The sequence below is a fragment of the Dipodomys spectabilis genome, unplaced genomic scaffold, assembly GCF_019054845.1.
Source record: "Dipodomys spectabilis isolate Male_0828 unplaced genomic scaffold, ASM1905484v1 ptg000168l, whole genome shotgun sequence".
Classification (NCBI taxonomy): domain Eukaryota; kingdom Metazoa; phylum Chordata; class Mammalia; order Rodentia; family Heteromyidae; genus Dipodomys; species Dipodomys spectabilis.
Genome location: NW_024870845.1, coordinates 346,063 through 355,667, shown reverse-complemented (window position 1 = coordinate 355,667; position 9,605 = coordinate 346,063). Strand labels below are relative to the sequence as shown.

The 9,605-nt window shown below is 40.7% G+C and overlaps 1 non-coding gene across 1 annotated transcript; it reads left to right on the top strand.

The window, feature by feature from the left end:
• Positions 1–1,257: 1,257 nt before the first annotated feature.
• LOC122119425 lies at positions 1,258–1,364 on the top strand. Its single transcript, XR_006149567.1, has one exon. It is a non-coding gene; the product is annotated as a U6 spliceosomal RNA (small nuclear RNA).
• The last annotated feature ends 8,241 nt before the right edge of the window (positions 1,365–9,605 follow it).

Genomic DNA, 9,605 nt, shown 5'->3' with positions numbered 1-9,605 from the left:
GTGGGAGGGAGGGGGGAGGCTGGGAAGGGAGGTGAAGGGTAAACAAAGGAGGAGGATGCAATGCTTGGTAAGAAATGTATGCATTATCCTGCCCATGTAATTGTAACCCCTCTGTACAGTATGTTCTCAAATAAAATAAAATAAAATTTAAAAAAAAAAAAAAAAAAAAAACAAAAACCAAACCAAAAAACTAAACAAAACACAGCTCTCACATTTGTAGCCTCAATTCTGTAAAGACACTGCTTCAGCCTAGGACTAAGATTTTAAGTGTATACATTTATCAACACTTCTGATTCAGATTTCTACTTGAGAAAATTTTAAATCAATATTTTGTTCTTAATTTTTCTCTTTGTATATTCACATGCATCAATAAAAAATGGTGTGGACATCCCAGTAACATTCTCAAAGTACCTCCTGATGATGAGTTATGAAAAGTTGTATTCCATTACAAAAAGGAAAATAATGCTACAAATAAAGAAAACCAATAATTAATTATTAATGTTTAATAAAATAAAAACCAAACACCAGTGTTTCCAGTTTTTGAAGTGTTCTACATATTAGATTTTACTATTTACTCATATTCCTGTACATTTAAAACTGGCTAAGATTATGATTTCACAAGAGTTTTGTAGGCTACGGGTAGCCTTTAAAGTTACCCACTAAGGTTACTCTTTCTTTATGGCTCATCTCATCATTTGTATATGGCTTATAACATCATTTGTTTCTCACTAACATATAAAAGAAGCCCTCAAGTTTTAACAGAAACTGTGTAGTTAAAATCTTAACTCTTCTTTCTGTTTCTTTACACAGACTTTGTAACTTCTCATAGTAAAGTTTCTATAAACTCTGAAATGTACATACTTAGTAGTATATGTCTGCTACCATAAATCTTAAATAATTTATGGAAAATTTTATGACCTGCCGAACAGTCTTAATTTTGACATATATAAGCAAATTCCCAAAATTAAACATATTTAAAACAATAAAATTTTTAACAAACCTTAGGACTTGCTACAGTGCTCATTATGACAGGTGCCATGTATAGAATAATTGAATTTCTACTCTTACACATCTCTTGAACAACAAATATCTGGAATTATTTTGTTTTTGACATATCTAACTTGACTTTATTCTTAAATGTTTGCTTACATAAGAAATATATGGTTCTAAAATTTCACGACAAGTCTTTTGAACTTATTTTTGTTGAATTTTCTAGTTTAGGAAAATCAATTCCACTTTATGTATAAAAAATGTTCCGTGCTCAGTTTGGCAACACATACACTAAAATTGGAAAAATACAGAGAGAATTAGCATGACGCCTACGCAAGGATGACATGCAAATTCATGAAGATTTCCACATTTTTACAACAACAGATGCTGGAGGGTATGTGGACAGAAGGGAACCCTACTCCATTCTTGGTGGGAGTGAAAACTTGTTCAAGCACTTGGAAAGAAGTATGGCGGTTCCTCAAAAGATTCCACATAGAGCTCCCCTATGACCCAGCAATCCCACTTTTGGGCATTCATCCAAATGATCAAACAAGACCATACTATAACTACCAGCACAGCTATGTTTATTGCAGCATTATTTACCATAGCTAAGATAGGGAACCAAACCCGATGCCCCTCAGAAAATGAATGAATCAAGAAAATTGTGTGTGTGTGTGTGTGTGTATGTATTTTCCTATCTATCTTTCTATCTTTCTATCTATCTACACATACATATATATGTATATATGTTTGTATATATGTATACTTATATACATAAATATAAATATAGATTGGAATGTATATATATGTAAGGTATCCCTTACTTGCAATAAATAATATAAGCAGAAAACTGGGATAAGCAGAAAAGATCAAAAGCTATATGCATATTACTAAATAAGATGATGTTAAGCTAAATGAACCCCAAGATAAGGACAGAAGTGTTTTTTTTTATTCTTTCTTACTGTTGTTTCTAACATATTTATAATGTACAATGTGATTTTTTTTGTTTTTTATTTGGTCCTCCCACACAGTATAAGCCCTGTTTTCACTGGATTTGATGTTGGTGCACCTACATCCTGAAAATACACTTCTCTAATTTGGGGAAGGAAAGGGAAAAATCAAAATGCTTAAATAGAGATAAAAGTTGAGCCATTGTAACAATGAGATGCACAAGACAACATGTTGGGGGGTGTGGGGGTGTGGGGATGAGAAGTGTACATGTGGAGGTGGAGGGGAAGGGATGGTGGGGGGAAAAACAAAGGAGGAGGTAACAATGCTTGATAAGAAATGCACTCATGACTTTGCTCATGTAACTTTAACCCCTCTGTACAGTACTTTTACAATAAAAACCATTAGAAAATGTTCTGAGATGGAAGAGTTTATTTTATTTTACCCATATAATATTGTTAACAAAGAAATTAATGGGGGGGAGGATTGGGTGGGGGGCCGGGGGGAGGCTGGGAAGGGATGGGAAGGGGAAACAAAAGAGGAGGCTACAATACTTGATAAGAAATGTGCTCATTATCTTGCCCATGTAATTGTAACCCCTCTGTACAGTATTTTCACAATTAAAACACACACATACACACACACACACACACACACACACACAAACAAAAAAAAAGAAATTAATGGAAAAGACTGACCCAAAGATATTTTGAGTAAGTGTGTGATTGTGTGTGTGTGTGTGTGTGTGTGTGTGTGTGTGTGTGTGTGTGTGTGTGTGCATGCCTGCATGTTGGTGTGCTCAGAATTTTAACTCAGGGCTTCATGGTCTCGCTAAGCCTTTTCTCTCTAGATTGGTGAGCTACTATATGAGCTACATCTCCATTCCTGGACCTTTGCTAGTTTATTTAAATTTTGGAAAAATAATCTTAGGAATTTTTTGGCCTGATTGGCTTCCAACTCTTATCCATAATTCTCAGGGTCCTGAGTAGATATGCAGAGTAAACAGGATTACACGTGTGACCAACCATCACAATGCTTTCAGAATAATTTTAAAAGTAGAAAAAAATTTACTTCACGGGGGGACTGTTTTATCATTTCCTACTTTTAAAGCATTTTGGAGTGATTATATGTGAATTTATTTCATGTTGAGATTCTTAAAAGAGAGTAAGTGATAGTATTTAAAAGTTTTAGTACTTTTTTAAAAGAATACTGGAACTGTGGGACAGAAGAAATTTGCCTCTCTTTGGACCTCAATTTATAAGCTCAGCTCTGTGCACGATAACCCAATGTCACCAACACAATCTGTGTTGAAGACAAAATGTGACAGAAAACAATTACCATGGGCAATAATTGCTATGCTATTATTTATTGGACAATATGAATATTGAATTGAGAGTGTAAGAGAATGGAGATATTTCACCTACCGTTTTTGTATTGCTGAAAGGCTTTTGGAAACTTTGACTCATTTCCTTCCTCACTGTGTGTCTTTGGGCCATGCACTTAGTGACTTTAATTACAATTTTTCTCAACTCTAAAATGGTAATAACATTAGCATCATAGCAAATGTTTTCTTAAGAACTAAGAGACATAAAACTTGTGAAATACTTAACATAAATTACTAATGAACTTTGAGTTTAGCCAGCAGTTTTTTTTAATACTAAACAGAATGTGCTATGTATTACAGAAATCAATACATGTAATGAGCCACCAGAAGTAACGTTATCTATTGACTATGCTGTGCTTCCAAGGAAGCCAGGTGGATAACTTCTCATGCTGTAAATCAAACTGCTTATCTTATGTCTTGATAGTGCTAAACTATCAGGGTCAGAATAATGAAGGAATTGTAGACTGAGCTAAGGTCCATATGAAAATGTTCAAAATTGATAAAGCCTAAAAGTAACTAAGCAGTATATTGTGTTTTTCATTATTTAAGTTAAATTGCAAAGAAAGGGAAGACCTAGAAGAATGAATTCTCTTTTTGATAACCTATCATAGGTCCTTAGCAGGATGAACTCTTTCCTCATTCTTGTAGAGGCATCATCAGATGAGAGGAACTCTATTTTTTGGTTGCATCTTTCAATTTATTCTTCAGTTTGAAATCTGAACTACATGAGACTGAAAGAAACCAAGGAAAATTAGACACACAGGCTTTGGAAAAAGCAATCAGAGTAAAATAAACTAAATACATATAGCCTTGTAAAATGTCGCATCTACCTCGACCAGCAAGGAAGACACGACCCGGGATTCTTCTCAAAGCAGTTTATTCAGGAACCTTGATTATTAGCTTCTTCTCTCGCCCCGCACCCACACTCCGGTTATAAACCTCCTGGATGGCCAATCCCGAGGTGCCACGTGGCATATACCAATAGGGTCGCAAACACGGAAGCAAACTAGGAGCCAAGTCATAGCCATATAAGGAGTTGTTTTTCACAGAGAACACTCGCCATGGGGAAGGCGGAAGGCGGAAGCCAGCGCCATCTTTGGCTTGGCCGTGCCATGCGGCCGCACCATCTTTGGTCGGCTCCTGCAGCTCTCCACAGCTCCCCCTTTTTGTTTTATTAAGCGACAGGTAAGAGTAGAGGTTGGGCCTCTGTCTAAAACATTAATGAGAGGACCTTGCACTGGTCTTCGCCTGAGGGGCGCGCTTCCCCCAGTGACGACCAGGCCCGTCCGATGCCTTTTTTGCAGAGGTGGGATCTTGGGCATCAACCCACTTGCAGCCCAACATGCTCTTCTTGGGCTCACGCCAGGAAGTGATTCCCATGTGCAGTGCGTTTGCCCAAGTGCAGTGCGTTTGCCTTACACCCTGTGCTATTCCGTTAACGTGGCAAGCCACGCGTGGGGGGACTGTCCGGCCTCAATGGCAGTGAAGGCCTGGACCACCATAGCCATACTCCTGCGCTGCGAGCTCCTAATAAGGCATATGCACCACAGGCACAGCAAGATCACCAATGCCAGGATACCGATAAGGGAGCCTAATCCCGCCCACTCCTTCAAATGATCCACAGCTGTCAAAATCCAGGAGGAAACATCTTGTAACAGGGCATCATCCATCCGGGTGGAGTTTACCACGACAATGGCCGATCGTAGCTGCAACATCAATTGGTCGAATTCTCCCGTCCAGTTGCCTAAAAGATAACTTGACAGTTGTTTAGACAAATTTGCTGCCTGAGTATAGTTATAGTACAGAATAGTAGTAATACAAAGCCCTTCATATTTTTGAATACATCCCAGCTGAGCCAACTGCCACATGATATCAACCTGTTCCTGCACAAGATCAATCCTTTGGTTTAACAGCATCAGTCCTCCTTTTAATTGTGCAAAGGCCACTTGTTGTAAATCCAGAGCTCTGGCTGTAGTAGCCGACAAGTTATTTAGAGTCTGAGCCGTCTGCACAGTATGTGACATGGCGACAGCGGCAGCCGTCGCACCCGCAGCAGCTACAGCTATAGCAGTTACAATGGCCGCAGTGATGCCAAAATCTCTCTTATGCCTAAACAAGGTTACAGCTTGAGAAGCATCTACTGGCACAGGCACCCAACGCGGAATGCGTGTAACTATGGCTAACGGATACTGAGAACTCCAGCAGGTAGCATAATAGCAGGTTTCATTAGTGCAAGCACACACATCATCTGAGCATATAGAGATGTTGTTAATTACCAAAAACACAAAAGGGGAAACCACACACACGGGGGTAGGCTGATAGCTGATTACCGTATAATTTTTACTGAAACGACAATTGGCACCTATAGTACGGGCAGTACTAATCAAATTACAAGTCATGTTTGCTATAAAAAAGTGACCCCCTTGCAGCATAACTATAGGTTCAGCCTGCAAGCAACTTCCATTAAGACCACATAACAGCCAATTATTAAAGGGATTAATTCCAGCCCTAAATTGTACACTAGCATCAGACAAGACATTAGGGGAAAATGAAAAATCAGACTCATCAGCCCAAATAACCTGTCGTGATTGGCAACCTGTCCAGGGCCAAGCCTCCCCCATCTAGTCAGGCAGGCAAAAAGGGGCCAATTTAGGTTGTTTTACAGGCCACGGGTCTCTGCTTAACTTTAAACTTTCATAATATCTGCCTAAAACAGTACCAATGAATCCAGTAGCATTTGTCCAAGCCTCAGTTGATCTCGGATTTCCATACCAATATCTAACATAAGCAGCTGGGGAACGAGTCAAGGCTATGCAACTACCATTAAGGGTCACATCACTTAAGCGAAAGCATAACGTGCCCATCAAGTTAATTTTTCTAGCTTCACCAACCCCTGCCATTTCTTTATCCTCTGGGTAAAAGGGAAGGTTAAGAGTCTTATTTGTGGTGAAAAACTTAGGGAAAAGAGAGGCGTCATGTCTCACGGGCATGGGCCTCGGGAATGCAGACAGTATCCCCCACCTCGGTACCGCCTGTCCCTGTTGGATCATCAGGAGCTGTATGATCAGCAACGCAATCTTTTGTTTCTTTCGGGTTTCGTTCATCTTGGACTCGCCGCACAAGTCGTTCAGGCACCCACACTGGATCCGAACGATTCTGAGGAAAAACACAAACAGATCCTCGTGTCCATACCAGCACGGGGTCAGGCCCGTTCCAGAGCCCGGTGAGCACATCCTTCCACAAAGCCTATCCTAAGGCCGAAGGAGTGGAACTGTTATGCCTATCCGCCGCTGAGCGACCAGCGTTATCCAAATTCAAAAAATTTAGGGTGAATAGTGTCATGGCTATTCTTTGTCTTGCCGTAGCCATCAGGGGTCCAGCTCCCCCTTTTTGTTTTTGTAACATTTCCTTGATAGTGCGATGAGCTCTTTCCACAATTTCTTGCCCTTGAGGGTTATAGGGCAGTCCATGCACCAGGGAAACACCCATTTGAGTGCAAAAGGAAGCAAAGCGCTGCCCAGTATAGGCTGGACCATTATCAGTTTTTAGCTGTTTTGGCATTCCCCAGGCTGCCCACGCTTCCAAGCAGTGAGATATTACATCAGTAGCCTTTTCTCCTGACAGGGGGATGGCAAATACAACACCCGAAAAGGTGTCAACAGAAACATGTAGATATTTTAAACAGCCAAATTCAGATACATGAGTTACATCCATCTGCCATACTTGTAAGGGTCTTAAACCACGTGGATTAACTCCAAACGTAGGGGGCTGATGGTAAATAATACATTGGGGGCACTCCTTTATCACTTGGTGTGCATCCGCTCTAGAAAGGGAAAAGCGACTTTGTAAAGTCCTGGCATTTACATGAAATTTGGCATGAAAATCTTTTGCTAAGTCAACAGAAGAAGCATGGAGCGCCCACTCAGCTCTAGTGTACGCATCAGCCAAGGCATTACCTTTTGTCAGTGGCCCTAGGAGGCCCGTATGTGCTCGAATATGCATTGGAAAAAAGGGTTCCTTGCGTTTCCATATAAGGGATTGTAACAAGGTAAAGGGAGCTAGAACAGAACTGGTAGCCTTTATTGTACCAACCGCTTCCAATATTTTTAAAGCATTTATTACATAGGCTGAATCTGATATTAAATTAAAAGGACAGGGGAAAGCTTTAAATACTTCAATTACAATCATCAACTCAATAATCTGTGGGTTACCGGGGACAAATTGATGCTGCACGGGGTCTTGGTTACCTGCAACGTATGCCCTGCATCCTGTTTTGGAGCCATCCGTAAATATGTTTATAGCCCCTCTAATAGGCTTTTGGGCAGTTACCTTTGGAAAAATCACTGGATGTTCCTTTACAAATCTTAGTAGGGGGTCTTTGGGAAAATGATTATCAATAACTCCTGGAAACGTGCATCTCAAAATGGACCAATTATCAATAGTGGCACATAAAGTCTGAACTTGGTAGGCATTGTAAGGAACAATGATGGAGTGTGGATAAACTCCAAAAAATTGTAAACTCTGTTGAATTCCTTGTAGAGCTAAGCCCGCTACTGCCTCAGGGTAATATTCCAGCGCCTTTCCGGGGGAAACATGAGAATGTAACCACATCAACGGCCCCTTTTGCCAAAGTACCCCAGTTGGTTGGGCTTCAGTAGGAAGAATGCATAAATCAAAAGGTTGGCCATCTTGTAGCCTGTTTAAACAGGCGGCACTTAAAGCCTCCTCCACCCTTTTAAGAGCAAATCGGGCACTCTCAGTCAGGTCTCGTGGGGAGTTTAAATCTATATCTCCTTTTAGCATGTCAAATAAGGGTTTTAATTCATAATTTGGAAATTTTAAATACCCCCTTATCCAATTAATATCCCCCAACAATTTTTGAAAATCATTTAAAGTCTTTAAGTTATCTTTTCTCAGGGTCAATTTTTGAGGCACAATCGACCTGGGATGTATCTTAGCTCCCAGATACTCCACCACTCTGCCTGTTTGTGTTTTTTCTGGCGCCGGATAAAGACCCTGTTTTCTTAAGGAAAGAACCAATTCTGCATAGGCCTTTTGTAATCCAGCCTCCTCCTTATGAGCTAACAAAATGTCATCCATATAATGGACCACCCTGAGTTTTGGATGCCTTTTTTTAACAGGAGCTATAGCCCTGCCGACAAACAACTGACACATAGTGGGGCTGTTGGCCATACCCTGAGGCAGCACGACCCACTCATATCTTTGGTCAGGTTCCTCATGGTTACAAGAGGGCACAGTAAAAGCAAAGCGCTCACAATCAGCCGAATGCAAGGGGATAGAAAAGAAACAATCTTTTATGTCTATTACCATAATAGGCCAATGGGCAGGAAGTGCAGAAAGCAAAGGTAACCCTCTTTGTACAGGGCCCATAATTTGCATCTGTGCATTTATGGCACGCAAATCATGAAGTAATCGCCATTTACCTGACTTTTTCTTTATCACAAATATTGGAGTATTCCATGGTGAAACTGAGGGTCTCACATGACCCAGGGCTACTTGTTCTTCTACCAGTTTATGAGCGGCTAAAAGCTTTTCGGAGGATAGAGGCCACTGAGCTACCCATACCGGTTCCTCCGTCTTCCAGGTAATGGGAATTTGATCCTCATCGGCCCCTATGAAAAACCCAGCCCATGTCTATCAAGTTTTTGGTGGACATCAAGAGGCTCTTTACAGCCTTGCAAGTTTTTTCCCAGTCCTTGTCCTGGGCAGTAGCCCATTCGTAACATCATTTCCTTTGAGGTGGGAGAATATTTACTACTAAGGCAAAACCCCATCTCTTTTAGTAAATCTCTACCCCACAGGGAAACAGGCAATTCTAAAACATAAGGCTGGATGTTTCCAGAGTGTCCTTCTCCATCCTTCCAGTTGAGGGGTCTTGCACTTAAGTCAGGAGCTTTGGCATAGCCTAGCCCTCTCAGGGTTTGTTCTGAGGCCTGTAATGGCCACCTTTTTGGCCAATCCTTTTTAGCAATAATGCTACGATCAGCCCCTGTGTCTAACAGTCCTATAATCTTTTTTCCTTCAATCTCCAGCTCAAGCATGGGTCTCTGATCTAAATCCAGAGCTAGGTACACTGACTCAATTCCGGAGGAGCCAAAACCCTTTTCACCTCTCTCAGACTGTATGGCAGGAAATTTTTCATGTAGGCTAGGTAAGAGTAACAATTGGGCAATTCTATCTCCAGGGAAATTGCTACAATGCCTTTTGGGGCTTCTACCATAATTTTAACTATACCTGTATAATCTGGGTCAATAACTCCTGG